This window comes from Mobula hypostoma, chromosome 22 (genome assembly GCF_963921235.1).
Source record: "Mobula hypostoma chromosome 22, sMobHyp1.1, whole genome shotgun sequence".
Lineage (NCBI taxonomy): Eukaryota > Metazoa > Chordata > Chondrichthyes > Myliobatiformes > Myliobatidae > Mobula > Mobula hypostoma.
Window position 1 is genome coordinate 9950934 of NC_086118.1, and position 16780 is coordinate 9967713.

The following is a 16780-nucleotide window of genomic DNA, read 5'->3' on the forward strand; positions in this document are numbered from 1 at the left end:
TTTATATCTGTATTTAATTTAGATCACTTTGTATAGATCTGTTTTCACTTTGACATGAAAGAATCTTTTCTGTTGATCAGTGTCAAAAAAAACCAATTTAAATCCACTGTGATTCAATGTTGTAAAACACTAAAACATGAAAACTTTCGGGGGGGTGGTTCAATACTTTTTATAGACACTGTATAATTAACAGCTGAAGCATGCAGTGCAAGTTCACAGCTCCCAGCAAGTGGTGACAAAGGTTGGTAGGGTAGTGGAGAAGACATTTAGCTTCATTGGCGGGGAAATTGGGACGTCATGTCGCAGCTGTGCAAGCCGTTAGTTAGGCCACACTTGGAATATTGTGCACAGTCTTTATCACCACGCTGTAGAAATGCTTGAAAGAGTGCAGAAGGGATTCACCAGCTTGTTGCATAGAATGAAAGGTTTTAGTTACAAGAAGACACTGGATAGGCTGGGATTTTTCCTCACTTACTGCAGGAGGTTTCATACATAGTATTGTCACCGTATTTGTCCAAGGGTATGGGAGATGGAAACTAAAGTGAAAGGGAAAATATTTAAAGGTATTCTGAGGAGCAGGTTTCTCTGCACAAATGGTGATGGGTAGATGGAATAACTGCCAGAAGAAGTGGTAGAAGTAGGTACAATCAAAGTGTTTTAAAAGCATTTAGACAGGTTAAGGGGTCAGAAAGCAACAGAGGGATAAAGGCCAAAGAGATGGGCATCACAACTGGCTACAACTCAATGACACCATGCCTCCACAGTTAGGCTCCTTCCAGTTGCAGGTTTACTTCTAAGCCGGGATGTGAGTTAATGGAGAAGAACAATAAAACAAACTGAACTCTTGTTACCCACACGTTTATTGGGAATAAGACAAGAAGAGAATAACCTCTCAACCAATTCGGAATTCAAAGTTCACTTCTAATACTTCAAATTAGTTTCACAGCTCCAACCTGAAAAGTTGGATTCTGACTTCTGGTGCAGTCTGTGTGATTTTGTTTTTACATTCTCCCTGTGATTGTGTGGCTTTCCACTTTGTGCCCTGGCTTCCTCTTAGTCCTAAAGGTGCACTGATTAGTAAAGTAGCTGGCTACTGTCAATCACCCCAAAGTCAAGGTTTGTTGGAGATTCGGGATGGAGGTGATGGGCATGTGGGAAGGAATAAGGTACTAGGAATTACATGTGGGAATAAGATTGAAGGGGATGCTCTGAGAGTCGGCATTGACTCAATCGGCCCTAGTCCTCATCATAACAAAATATAACACATTTGGTCACAGTCTATTCTTCTGTGTACATCCAGGTAAAGGCAACAACATCATAGCTGCATTCAACTGAAAATCATTGTTCTATCTTGTTCACTTCTTGGTTTACTTCTTAATTTATCGAGAATCCCACTTGTTGCAAAGACTTATATTTGAACAATTCCATTAAGGAGTCCAGGATATCTCAAAACACACTATGACTCACAAGATGGTTTGAGGTTTAATCAGCATTGCAATTTAGGGAAAACAGGAAGCTAATCTGCACATGAAAGGTCCCACAACATGTAAATAGCTAATGTTTTTAATTATATTGTTTGAGAAATAAATATTGGAAAGAATGTCAGGGAGAGATTCTCTCCCTTATTTAAATAGTTCAATAGGATCTATTAGATCAAGCTAAGTGTGCAAATAGGGATTGGCTTAACAGCTGATGTGTCCAGTGGGTAGACTGCTCCAACTGAACAAAGCTCTGTGTAGTTGTCATCTAGTTCACATAAGAAATTCTGCAGATGCTGGAAATCCAAAGGGAAACACACAAAATGCTGGAGGAACTCTGCAGGAGAGGCAGCATATATGGAAATGAGTTAAAAACCAACGTTTTGGGCTGAGACCTTCAGCTCGTCATTTACATACTGTTAGTGGAAGCTGGCCGTGTACAATTCAGCCACCATTTTTTTTTCATATTGACTACCCTCTGAAAAGGGCTTCATTTCTTGTAAAGTGCTTTGAGTGGCTTGGAGCCATGTAATGTACAATATAAATAAAAGTCTTTTTTCCAAGAACAAACATGTTTGAACTTGAAACATAGTAAAGTCTAAAGACAAGAGATTCTGCAGATGCTGGAAAGCCAGACCAATGCACAAAAATTGCTGGAGGGTCTCAGCAAGTAAGGAAGAATCTGTGGAAGAGAATAAACAGCCAATGGTTCATGCTGAGCCTTTTCATCAAGATGTAGTAAAGCTTCTCTACAAGAGGAGAGGCTCTACTTGATCTGGTATTGGGAAATGAACCTGGTCAGGTGTCAGGTCTCTCAGTGGCAGAGCATTTTGGAGATAGTGATCACAATTCTATCTCCTTTACCATAGCATTGGAGAGGGACAGGAGCAGACAGGTTAGGAAAGTGTTGAATTGGAGTAATGAAGCTATCAGGCAGGAACTTGGAAGTATAAATTGGGAACAGATGTGCTCAGGGAAATGTATGGCAGAAATGTAGCAAATATTCAAAGGATATTTTAGTGGCGTTCTGCATAGGTACATTCCAATGAGACAGGGAAAGGATGGTAGGGTGCAGGAGCCGTGGTGTACAAAGGCTGTTGAAAATCTAGTCAAAAAGAAAAGAAAAGATTATGAAAGGTTCAAAAAACTAGGTAATGATAGAGATGATAGAGATCTAGAAGATTATAAGGCTAGCAAGAAAGAGCTTAAGAATGAAATTAGAAGAACCAGAAGGGGCCATGAGAAAGCCTTGGCGAGCAGGACTAAAGAAAACCCCAAGGCATTCTACAGGTATGTGAAGAGAAAGAGGATAAGATGTGAGAGAATAGGACCAATCAAGTGTGACAGTGGAAAAGTGTGTTTGGAACCAAAGGAGGTAGCAGAGGTACTTAATGAATACTTTGCTTCAGTATTTACTTCGGAAAAAGATCTTGGCAATTGTAAGGATGACTTATAGCGGATTAAAAGCTTGAGCATATAAACATTAAGAAAGAGGATGTGCTGGAGCTTTTGGAAATCATCAAGTTGGATAAGTCTCCTGGACTGGACGAGATGTACCCCAGGCTACTGTGAGAGGCGAGGGAGCAGATTGCTGAGTCTGTGGTAATGATCTTTGTATCATCAATGGGGACAGGAGAGGTTCAAGAAAAGGAGTAGAGATAGCCCAGGAAATTATAGATCGGTGAGTCTTACTTCAGTGGTTGGTAAGTTGATGGAGAAGATCCTGAGAGGCAGGACTTATGAACATCTGGAGAGGCATAATATGATTAGGAATAGCCAGCATGGCTTTGTGAAAGCCAGGTCGTGCCTTACAAGCCTGACTGAATTTTTTGAGGATGTGACTAAACACATTGATAAAGGTAGAGCAGTAGATGTAGTGTACATGGATTACAGCAAGGCATTTGATAAGGTACCCCATGCAAGGCTTATTGAGAAAGTAAGGAGGCATGGGATCCATGGGGACCTTGCTTTGTGGATCCAGAATTGGCTTGCCCACAGAAGGCAAAGAGTGGTTGTAGATGGGTCATATTCTGCATGGAGGTCGGTGACCAGTGGTGTGCCTCAGGAATCTGTTCTGGGAGCCCTTCTCTTCCTAATTTTTATAAATGTCCTGGATGGCAAAGTGGAGGGATAGGTTAGTAATATGCTGATGACACAGAAGTTGGGGGGTGTTGTGGATAGTGTGGAGGGCTGTCAGAGGTTGCAGCGGGACATCGATAGGATGCAGAACTGGACTGAGAAGTGGAAGATGGAGTTCAACCCAGGTAACTGTGAGGTGGTTCATTTTAGTAGGTCAAATATGATGGCAGAATATAGTATCAATGGTAAGACTCTTGGCAGTGTGGAGGATCAGAGGGATCTTGGGGTCTGAGTCCATAGGACACTCAAAGCTGCCGTGCAGGTTGACTCTGTGGTTAAGAAGGCATACAGTGCATTGGCCTTCATCAGCTGTGCAATTGAGTTTAAGAGCTGAGAGGTAATATTGCAGCTATATAGGACCCTGGTCAGACCCCACTTGGAGTACTGTGCTCAGTTCTGGTCCTCACTGCAGAAAGGAAGTGGAAACTATAGAAAAGGTGCAGAGGAGATTTACAAGGATGTTGCCTGGATTGGGGAGTATGCCTTATGAGAATAGGTTGAGTGAACTCGGCCTTTTCTCCTTGGAGCGACGGAGGATAAGAGGTGACCTGATTGAGGTGTTTAAGAAAATGAGAGGCATTGATCAACACTCACAACACGCTAGAGGAACTCAGCAGGTCGGGCAGCATCCGTGGAAAAGATCGGTCGACATTTCGGACCAGAACCCTTCGTCAGGACTGTAGAGGGAAGGGGCAGAGGCCCTATAAAGAAGGCGGGGGGAGGGTGGGAAGGAGAAGCCTGGTAAGTTCCAGGTGAAAAACCAGTAAGGGCAAAGATAAAAGGGTGGGGAGGGGAAGCAGGGAGGTGAAAGGCAGGAAAGGTGAAGAAAGAATAGGGGAAAACACAATGGGTGGTAGAAGAAGGAGGCGGAACCATGAGGGAGGTGATAGGCAGCTGGGGGAGGGGGCAGAGTGACATAGGGATAGGGGAAGGGAGGGGGAGGGAATTACCGGAAGTTGGAGAATTCTATGTTCATACCAAGGGGCTGGAGACTACCTAAACGGTATATGAGGTGTTGCTCCTCCAACCTGAGTTTAGCCTCATCATGGCAGTAGGGGAGGCCATGTATGGACATATCTGAGTGGGAGTGAGAAGCAGAGTTGAAGTGGGTGGCTACTGGCAGATCCTGTCTGTTTTGGCGGACGGAGTGGAGGTGCTCGACAAAGCGGTCCCCCAATCTGCGTCGGGTTTCACCGATGTAGAGGAGGCCGCACCAGGAACACCGGATGCAATAGATGACCCCAACAGACTCACAGATGAAGTGTTGCCTCACTTGGAAGGACTGTTTGGGGTCCTGAATGGTGGCAAGAGAGGAGGTGTAGGGACAGGTGTAGCACTTGTGCTTGCAGTGATAAGTGCCAGGAGGGAGATCCGTGGGGAGGGACGTGTGGACCAGGAAGTCGCGGAGGGACCGATCCCTGCGGAAAGTGGAGAGGGCTGGAGAGGGAAAGATGTGCTTAGTGGTGGGGTCCTGTTGAAGGTGGCGGAAGTTGCGGAGGATGGTGGGGTAGTAGGTGAGGACAAGGGGAACTCTATCCCTGTTGTTGTGGCGGGAGGATGGGATGAGAGCCAAAGTGCGGGAAATGGAGGAGATGCAGGTGAGGGCATCATTGATGACAGCAAAAGGGAAACCACCATGCTTAAAGAAAGAGGACATTTGAGATGTCCTGGAATGGAAAACCTCATCCTCGGAGCAGATGTGGTGGAGACGGAGGAACTGGGAATAGGGAATGGCATTTTTGCATGTGGCGAGGTGGGAAGAGGTAGTTATGAGAGTCAGTTGGATTGTAAAAGATGTCAGTGGACATTCTGTCTCCAGAGATGGAGACCGAGAGATCGAGAAAGGGGAGAGAAGTGTTCGAGATAGACCAAGTGAATTTGAGGGCTGGGTGGAAGTTAGAAGTAAAGTCGATGAAATTGATGAGCTCAGCATGGGTGCAGGAAGCAGCACCAATGTAGTCGTCAATGTACCGAAGGAAAAGTTGGGGAGCAGTACCAGAATAGGTTTGGAACACAAACTGTTCCACATAACCAACGAAGAGGCAGGCATAGCTAGGACCCATGCAAGTTCCCATAGCTACAATCTTAGGCTGAAGAAAGTAGGAAGAGCTGAAAGAGAAGTTATTGAGTGTGAGAACCAGTTTCGCCAACCGGAGGAGGGTGGTGGTGGTGGGGAACTGGTGAGGTCTATTGTCCAGAAAGTAGTGGAGGAATTTGAGGCCTTCTTGATGGGGAATGGAGGTGTATAGGGATTGGACATCCATAGTGAAAATGAAGCGGTTGGGACCGGGGAACTGGAAGTTATTGAAGAGGTGGAGGGCATGGGATGTATCCCGGATGTAGGTGGGGAGGGACTGAACTATGGGTGACAGAATGGAGTCCAGGTAGGCAGATACAAGTTCGGTGGGACAGGAGCAGGCAGAAACTATGGGTCTACCAGGACAGTCAGGCTTGTGTATCTTGGGGAGGAGGTAAAACCGAGCGGTACGGGGTGTGGGAATTACGAGTTTATGAGGCATTGATCGTGTGAATAGTCAGAGGCTTTTTGCCAGAGCTGAAATCGCTAACATGAGGCGGCACAGTTTTAAGCTGGTTGGAAGTAGGTACAGAGGAGATGTCAGGGGTAATTGTTTTTACACAGAGGGTGGTGAGTGCGTGGAACAGGCTGCTGGCAACAGTGTCGGAGGCGGATACAATAGGGTCTTTTAAAAGACTCTTGGATAGGGAGATGGAGCTTAGAAAAATAGAGGGCTATGGGTAACCCTAGGTAATTTCTAAAGTAAGTACATGTTTGGCACAGCTTTGTGGGCTGAATGGTCTGTATTGTGCCGTAGCTTTTCTATATTTCTCATTTGATCACTTATACCAGTAATCTGTTCCACATATTTACTGCCATTTGCGAAAACCTGCATTTCCTTTTCTTTCTCAAACCCCTCCATTTGCATGTTTGAAGATATAAATCATAATATTGCAGTGCCCTAAATCCTGCTTCTAATTCTACCAGAAGTACCCACATTATTGATTCCATCATTTTAGAAACTTGGAACAGATTGCCTCCTCAATGGGAACAAATTCAGCCTCCTCCACTTTTTCACAGCTCTGTGATCTAAAACCTGAAGCCAGCTTCTGATTGTTTCTGCTATAGACACCAGGTGCTTTACGTAGTTTCTTTAATTATTCCCCAGTATTTTACTTAAACTTGGCAACAAACTGACATCCCTATGAGCATTTAAAAGTTGGTTTACTGAAATCTGACATTTCCTGTTGTTACGTACCCCGTAACTGGGTTGCCAAACCAGCAGAAATGGATCACTCAGTTGGAGTCTGGATTACTGGAACTAAGAAAGTTTTATTAAAGAAATAAGCAACACAGTACTCTAATCAAAAGGATAATAAATACAACAGTTCAGCAATGATAAACACACATGTACACAGAACTAGGATAATAGGATCAATCAAGCTCTATCGTCGTCTAGGGGTAAATGACCAGTTTCAAAATGACGCAAAGTTCAGTTCAGTTCACAGTAATCACTGCCGTGGGGGAGAGAGAGAGAGAAAGTGAATGAATATTCAAAACGGCTTCCACACAGACCTTCAATATTCCTCGCAGTCAGCTTTTCGGGCGAGCCCTTTGTAATGTCTTCTGAGGTCACCGACTGTGACCCCTCTGTTTCAGATACGATTGTTCCTCTGCAGTGAATCTGGCACCCAGGCAAGGGCGGACACACACCAGGTTCCCGCCGATCGTACCTTTCCACCCTGTGTGTCTATGGCTTGGTCCCGCGACCAGCCCTCCAAAAACTCCCACCGACTTGTGGGAGGCGCACCGCTTCCAGGGTCTCGTTACCTCGTGGTGTCATGTGTGTGTCCTGCCTTAGCGTACCTGTCCCTTTTTATCCCCCTGCTGGGGTATCGCCTGCCCATCACACTTCAAACAGTTCAGGGTTCAAAAAGGAGCCGATCTTGACAGCTCTCAGACCGTGTCTCCTTCCGTTAAACTCTCCCGTCTCTTCATTAACATTTCCAAATGCTGCTCCATTGTCTTCCTTATCTCTCTTTCTCCTGAAGACAGGTGGCAGATCAACTGTTGATCCCACTGGTGCCAGCACAGGACAGTTAACATCTTAGTCTATGTGTACTTTTTGTAACCCTCTTTCATCACACTGTAAACTATGACTACCCTAACCAAGCTGCAACTTTGGATATCTAGAGGATAAAGAACTCACCTCCAAATATTTCCTCCCACGAATGCTGCATTTTTTGGTCTTAGTGCTTTAGTTTGTAAATCCTCATAGGCAACGCAAAGACCAGCTCAGAACTTTTTCTCACTTGGCTTATTTTAGATTATGCAGTTTCAGCTACACTTAGTTTTATTGAGAACTGAGGCTAATGACATTGTGTGTTTACCTTGAAAAGACCAGTACACTGGGTGACTGCACAACTTCAGCCCATACTTTCAGCGGCTTTGGAGAACCCAAACAGCTGGATCACTTCGGTGAAGTATTCCTGTCAGGGAACTGCCCTCATTGCACCAAGCAATCCTCAGGCACAGAGAACTGAAGGTGAATGTACATAGCTTTCAATCTCTGGAAGGGACAAGAGAGAGAGAGAGGGATGACAGCAAGGAGAGGAAAGAGTGAGATTCAAGAAAGGTAACTGGGGACTGGAATGGGGAAGAAGGATGTAATTCAAGGAAAAGGTGATAATAAGACTGGCAGACAAGAAGAGTAGAGATTTTGTTCTACACAATGTCCACATGCAGACAGAAGGGATTAGTTATCATGAGGTTAGTTAGGACAAAAGGGTCTGTTCTTTCATTGCACTTTTCTATGTTTGCATCTGGGAAGTTTTGCAATTTAACCAACAAGCCAAATTAAAAAGATTAAGGTGTGAAGGCTAAGGGTGGACAGCGAACCAGTGCTCAGCTCACTTCTCCGTGTCAGCCTGTGTCCCCTCCTGAGACCATCCCATCTAGCTGGGTTTGACCTATCTCACTCTCTTCTCGCTACAACCATCAGGAGAGTGGGGCAGGAGTGTTGAGTGCACATGGCCAGGCTCAGGAGCAGTTGCTGCCCTGCAGTCATTGGGCTCCTGCATGGGTTTCACTCGGCTCGGTGCTGAACTAGCTCGCCATGGCTATGGACTCACCTACAAGGAACTTCTCTTTCAGGGACTCAGCAGCTCATCTTCTGTGTTTTATTTATTTACTTACTTTTCTACTGTTTGCACTACTTAACTTTTATTTCCACACAGTGGATGTTTGTCAGTCTTTGTTCTGTCAGTGTTTTTGTGTTTCTTTGTTTTGTGGCTGCCTGCCAGAAAATGAATCTCAAGGTTGTATATGGTACACATACTTTGAGAAAATACAGTATTAATTTTGAACTTGTGAACTTTTAGTATGAAACATGGTTTACATACGTAATATCAAAGAATCAGAATCATGTGTAATATCACCGACAAATATCATGAAATTTGTTAAATTTGTGGCAGCAGCTCAATGCAACACATAATAATAGAAAAAAACCTGTGATTTACAGTGTGTATATATAAAATAAGTAAATCAAAAATAGAAATAAAAAAGTAGTGAGATAGTGCTCATGGGTTCAATGTCCATTCAATGTCCATTCATTTCCCCTCATGAGGACTGGCTCATGGACCTCTGGTTTCTTCCTCCAAGAGTCAGTAAGACCATAAGACAGGGGAAGAATTAGGCCATTTGGTCCATCGAGTCTGCTCCGCCATTCTGTTATGGCTGATCCTTTTCTCCCCTCCTCAGCCTCACTCCCCAAAAACTCTTTGCTTTTGCTGACATTGAGTGAAAGGTTGTTGTTGTGGCACAACTGAACCAAATTTTCAATCTCACTCTCATATGCCAATTCGTCACCAAAGATGATTTGGTCAGCAGTCGTGGTGTTGTCAGCAAGCTGAATAAGGCATTGGAGCTGTACTTAGTCTCACAGTCATAAGTATAAAGTGAGTAGAGCAGGGGGCTAAGCACACAGCCTTGTGGGGCACCTGTGCTGATGGTGCCTGTGGAGGAGATTTTTTTGCCAATCCGAAATGCCTGGTGTCTGCAAGTGAGGAAATCGAGTATCTAGCGCACAATGAGGTAGGGGTTAGGTCTTGGAGCTTATTAATTAGTTTTGAGGGGATAATAGTACTGATTGGATAATAGTAGTCAATAAAGAGCAGCCTGATGTACTGCATGCATCTTCCCTGTCCAGATGTTCCAGAGCTGAGTGAAGAGTCAATGAAATGACATCTGTTCTTGCTGTCATGTAACAGTAAGCAAATTGGAGCAGATCCAAGTCACTCCAGGCAGGAGCATGGCCTTAATTTGATGAATCAATTTATCAAAAAATTTTCAAGACACATTTTGCATCCATTTTTTCATGTGATAATGGAGCAATTTTCTCAAGAAAATCTCATTCATTGTTAACTACAGTGAAGTGCTGGCTTCATTCATTCTGTAAATTGAAAGGATTTTGCACCGCCTTGTTTATTGATGCCTCTAAACCAGCATACAATAAGTACCGGTCTTGCTTACAGTGTCAAGATTGAGTGAATTAACTAGCAAGTGTATTCTGGCCATAGAAATACGTACCAGTTCAATATTCGTAAAAATTAGGTTGCTTGACAAGCACTCACAATTGTTTATAAATCTTTTCTGTAGTTTGAACATTACACGCATTTAATTGTGATGAATTTCAGAATGAAAACATGATGTCTGATGATGAAAGTACTTGTCAGATGATGGGCTGTTATACAAGATACTCTTTGACAAAAACAGGATTGTTTGAGAAGCTTTTCATAACTTCACTTAGAATTAGTTTACATTGATTTGTTCACACTTAAACTTCTTGAAGTTCAAATGGAATGTGAAAAACAGAGCTCTGGTAGGTAAAAGGATGAAGGGACAAAAAACACTTGTAAATTTGAAAGGGGCGTAGGAAAAAGAGCCCTGAGCTTAGACAAGCATCTGCTTTTTTAAAAAGCACCAGGGAATTTTAAAATGCCTTTTTTTAAATGCCTTGTTTAAAAAGCGGCCGGCACAGGAGCGTAGCGCTTCACATAACGCTATTAGAGCGCCAGTCTTCAGGGTTCCATTCTGCCAGTCTTTGAAGGAATTTGTTAGTCACATAGCAGAAGGGCCTGTTTCATGTTGTATCTCTGAATAAATCAAATTTTTTTTTAAAGTAAATCATTAAGGAATCTATTAGTTGAGGTATTTTCCAGGATCAGAATCTGAACAACTGAGGTCTATCCAGAGGCTGTTTCATGGATAGCACTTCTGGGTCACAGATGTGAATCTAGGATGATATGTTGCCTCACTGGTGCCAGGATTGTTATAGCCGGGGTTGGTAATGGGGACGAGCTCCCACTACCTATTAAATGTTCCCAATGGCGTGCGCTTCAAAGGGCCTCTGACAACCAAGTCCAGCTCCTGGCCTTCACAGGCGGCGTAGCTACTAAACCCGGTGGAATTGTTTCTACTGACAGGAGAAGGGGAAAATGTGGGTTACTGGTGCCTTAAAACCAGTCGCTTCGGGCAGACGGGGCTCATCAGCTGGAATGGGCAGCTCATCTAGGAGAAGGAAAACTCTGATCTCAAACCTCTACTGCCTTGCAGTTATACCCACTCATGGGGAAAGCTTGAGGAGTAAGCTCAAAGGAAAATATCCGGAGCTGGAGTCTCTAAGGCAGTCCTATATTGAGTTCAATGCAGACTGGGAACTCCTGCAATGCTGCTGGTGCCAAACTGTATCGGCCTCTGCCATTCCTTTGGGTTTGTCAGATGTGTAGAGAAGGGGAGCTTGCTATGTGGGCAACAGCTTGCTCTCCATATTGTACTGCCCAGGCTTGTGTATCTAGACAGCTAATACGCAACATCCTGGTCAGCTCTGACCAATGGGGGCCTCAGCAGCAGCAATGCCAGGAACAAGCACAAGGAGTGGATGTAGAACATTCTGGAAGGGGAGATGAATAGTGAGGGATCAGAGTCCATATCAGTGGATATGAGATCCAGCAGGTAGACTTAATAAAGAGATATGGAAATGGGCTGGGAGGCAGGGAGAAATTTATGAGGCTAGAGAGATGTTCATGGAGTTTAAAGACGGTGCACTGGGACAATGATCTGAAGAGAAGATCGGTATTTGGGAGAGATCAAGGTGTGGTGAGCACTTCAAGGGATCAGTAAAATCGGGGTAGGAGCGTAGTGCAGAGACAGGAGGATAGAGAGGAACCACTAATCCTGATACCAAGTTATCAGGAGTTTCACTTAATGTCTATCCTCAGTGTCAGGAATTGCAGAGGAGGCTTGATACAGAAGCAGAGCAGCAGACAGTATTTAGCGGCGAATGATAACTTTAATAATAAACTGCAAAATAACAAACAACAAGGGGCCACAAAACAAGAGAGGATGGATACTTAACGTCAAGACAACAAGGAAACTGACGGCTAGGAGCAACTAGTTGAGGCTGGCTGGTTCGTATGAGTGAACAAGGATTGTAGATGAGAGCTGGGTTTAAATAGGTTGCAGGTGATGAGTTGGAAACAAGGGGCAGGTGATTCTTCTTAGCTGGGTGGAGACAGAGAGATGCCTGAGTGTGCAAGCCTGACAGGACCCTCCCCCTTCCTAAAGCCAGCACCTGGTGGCCCAGAAAATGCGGATGGGTCCAGTGGAACTCCTCGATCCAAAATGAAACTGGAGGGCACACAATTCCTGTCCTCCACACCACTGCTTCAGAGTCGACCAGGTACTGTGCACCCTGTCCATGACGACATGAATCGGTCAACCAGCAAACCGTGTATACTGGAGCACCTTCCACTATCCTGCAGGCTCAGGTGGGGTGACTGGTCCATTGACCATGGGCTAGAAGCAGGACATACGGAAGATAGTTGTGATCTTGAGGGTTGATGGCAGCTAGAGATGGTAAGTGACTGTGCTGATGTGATGGGTAACCCTAAAGGGACCAACAAACCAAGGTGAGAGCTTGCAGGAGTCAGCGCACAGATATAGATCTCAGGTGGACAGCCAAACACAGTCCACAGGCCAGAGAAATCTGCCTGGGAGCTGACAGTGATTAGCCTAACAGCACCTGATGCAGCTGGCAGCTAAGGTAACCCTTTGTGCCATCTTCTAAGCATTCCAGCTTCGGAAAACCGGGGTCCTGGCAGACGGTACCTCCCCATTGGCTCCTCTGTAGGAAACAAGGGTTGCTGGCCATGATGAGTGTAGATTGTGGGACGGCTCAGCCCAGAACAGATACTTCTTCCATGTGGAAGGATTAGAGGTAGCAAGGCATTTCAGAAACTTCTCCACTTGCTGACTGGTGCTTTCTGAGTGTCCATTGGTCTATGGACAAGAGCCAGAGGACAAACTCACTGAGGTGCTGGGAGGGAGCAGAATGCTCGGCAGAAGCAGGAGATGAATTGTGGGCTCCGGTCCAACACGTTGTCCTGAGGGAAGCAGTGGAGGTGAATTACATGTTGGAGAACCAGATCAGCTATCTCAGTGGAAGCTTGGGGAGAGCAATGAACCGGTCCACCTTGGAAAACCAGTCTGTCACTGTCAGGATTACCGTGGCCCCATTGGTAGGTGGCAGTCCCATGATGAAATCCATGGCGATGTGGGACCAGGAACATCGAAGGTCCAGCAGGGGCTGCAGGTCAGTCCTGATCAGGAAGGGCTTGGTGTCTCCACTCCCTCCAGGGCCCACTTAATAGTTCCCTGTCTCCTACTCCATAATGGCACTGTGTAGAGCTGAACTTGGCAAGAAGGCAGCACAAGGGTGAGTCTTCCCGTCCAGTCCTCACTGAGAGGGGATGGACCCAGGGTCGACATCATATGCATCCTCCTCTACCTCAAAAGGTTTGGCGTGGTTCAGATGGTGGAGAACTGGTACGATGGTGAAGCATCTCTTGAGCTTCTCAAAAGTGTAATTTGCAGCAACAGATCCAGTTGTCAGTGAGGTAGGTGATTTAGTGAGTAAGGTGAGAGAAGCAGCAATTTGGCTGTAGCTCCTGATGAAACAGTGGTACAAGTCAGAGAAGCCCAAATTGCGCTGTAGCTGTTTGAGGGAGTGCAGTCAGGGCCACTTAATGACAATGTGCACTTTCTCTGGGTTTATGGTTATGCCTTTAGATGAAAGGACATAACTCAAAGAAATGACTGGGGTATGGAACTGGCATTTCTCTAAACTTACAATACAGTTGCTTTTTGAAGAGATGTTGAAGGAATGAATGGACGTGGCAGACGTGGTCTTAGGGATCCATAGAGAAGATGAGGATGTTATTAAGTTAGGCAAACATCTACCTTTGTAGATCAGAGGATCTCATGAATGAAGGCTTGGAAAACAGCTGGACTATTGGAATGGCTGAAGGGCAATACCAAGTATGTGTAGTGGCCAGTGGCAGGTGCAGAACAGGTCGTACACACTTCATCGATCCAGTTTGGTGAAGATCTGGGTCCTTGGATCCAGGCATCCTCAGGGAGGGGTGGTGCCCAAGAGGCAGTCAATGGCACAATAACCTGGTCTGTGAGGTGGCAGGGTCCTGGCCTCCATTTACTGAAAGCAATGGCTAAGTTGTATGCAATGGCTAGGGTAACGGAGGAACTGAAGGAAATTCACATTAGGCAGAAAATGGTGTTGGATAGACTGATGGGACTGAAGGCTGATAAATCCCCAGGGCCTGATGGTCTGCATCCCAGGGTACTTAAGGAGGTGGCTCTAGAAATCATGGACACATTGGTAATCATTTTCCAATGTTCTATAGATTCAGGATAAGTTCCTGTGGATTGGAGGGTAGCTAATGTTATCCCACTTTTTAAGAAAGGAGGGAGAGAGAAAACAGGAAATTATAGACCAGTTAGCCTGACATCAGTGGTGGGGAAGATGCTGGAGTCAATTATAAAAGATGAAATAGCGGCACATTTGGATAGCAGTAACAGGATCGAATTTACAAAGGGGAAATCATGCTTGACTAATCTTCTGGAATTTTTTGAGGATGTAACGATGAAAATGGACAAGGGAGAGCCAGTGGATGTAGCGTACCTGGATTTTCAGAAAGCCTTTGATAAGGTCCCACATAGGAGATTAGTGGGCAAAATTGGAGCACATGGTATTGTGCTGACATGGATAGAAAATTGGTTGGCAGACAAGAAACAAAGAGTAGGAATTAATGGGTCCTTTTCAGAATGGCAGGCAGTGACTAGTGGAGTACCACAAGGCTCGGTGCTGGGACCGCAGCTATTTACCATAAGACCATAAGACCATAAGATAAAGGAGCAGAAGTCGGCCATTCGGCCCATCGAGTCTGCTCCACCATTTTATCATGAGCTGATCCATTCTCTCATTTAGTCCCACTCCCCCGCCTTCTCACCATAACCTTTGATGCCCTGGCTACTCGGATACCTATTAATCTCTGCCTTAAATATACCCAATGACTTGGCCTCCACTGCTGCCCGTGGCAACAAATTCCATAGATTCACCACCCTCTGACTAAAAAAAATTCCTTCGCATCTCTGTTCTGAATGGGCGCCCTTCAATCCTTAAGTCATGCCCCCTCGTACTAGACTCCCCCATCATGGGAAACAACTTTGCCACATCCACTCTGTCCATGCCTTTCAATATTCGAAATGTACAATATACATTAATGATTTAGATGAAGGGATTAAAAGTAACATTAGCAAATTTGCAGATGACACAAAGCTGGGTGGCAGTGTGAAATATGAGGAGGATGTTATGAGAGTGCAGGATGAGTTGGACAGGTTGGATGAGTGGGCAGATTCATGGCAGATGCAGTTTAATGTAGATAAATGTGAGGTTATCCACTTTGGTGGCAAGAACAGGAAGGCAGATTACTATCTGAATGGTGTCAAGTTAGGAAAAGGGAAAGTACAACGAGATCTGAGTGTCCTTGTTCATCAATCACTGAAAGTAAGCATGCAGGTACAGCAGGCAGTGAAGAAAGCTAATGGCATATTGGCCTTTGTAACAAGGGGAGTTGAGTATAGGAGCAAAGAGGTCCTTCTGCAGTTGTACAGGGCCCTGGTGAGACCACACCTGGAGTATTGTGTGCCATTTTGGTCTCCAAATTTGAGGAAGGACATTCTTGCTATTGAGGGAGTGCAGCGTAGGTTCACGAGGTTAATTCCTGAGATGGCGGGACTGTCATATATTGAAAGATTGGAGCAACTGGGCTTGTATACACTGGAATTTGGAAGGGTGAGAGGGGATCTGATTGAAACATATAAGATTATTAAGGGATTGGACACGCTGGAGGCAGGAAACATGTTCCCGATGTTGGAGTCCAGAACCAGAGGCCACAGTTTAATAATAAGTGGTAAGCCATTTAGAACAGAGTTGAGGAAAAACTTTTTCACCCAAAGAGTTGTGGATCTGCCTCAGAAGGCAGTGGAGGCCAATTCTCTGGATGCTTTCAAGAAAGAGTTAGATAGAGCTCTTAAGGACAATGGAGTCAAGGGATATGGGAAGAAGGCAGGAATGGGGTACTGATTGTGGATGATCAGCCATGATCACCGTGAATGGCGGTGTTGAGTCGAAGGGCCAAATGGCCTACTCCTGTAACTATTGTCTATTGTCTATTGTTGCGGTATTCCTGTGAGAGAATGGTGAGGTTGAGGGTTTCCTCCATCTCCGCAGGTTTATGGTGGTGGAGTCAACTGAGGTTGCAGGTAGGTGGATCACAAACTCAACAGTGAAGCAAATAACCAGGCAAAGTGAGGGTCATGAATGGAGAGCCAGGATTAACCCACCATGAGAGTAGTGTTGGGTGAGTTGATAAAGAGAAGTTGGATGGACTTGTGGTGCTCTCTGACGCTGATGTGCACAGGCCCTGTGCATGCCCTGACCATTCCAAACCCAAGGGACATTCGTCAATGGCTGGGATGTAGAAGGAGTGAGAAATAGACTCAGTAGGGAGTTCAAGCTGCACACATACATTCAAGTCGAGAAAGTTGCCTGCTGCGCCTGAATCCATAAGGCCATAACCATAGACCATAAGACATAGGAGCAGAATTCGGCCATTTGGCCCATCCAGTCTGCTCCACCATTCAATCAAGGCTGATCCTTTTTCCCCTCCTCAGCCCTACTCCCCTGCTTTCTCCCTGTAACATTTGAAGCTGTGTCCAATCAAGAACC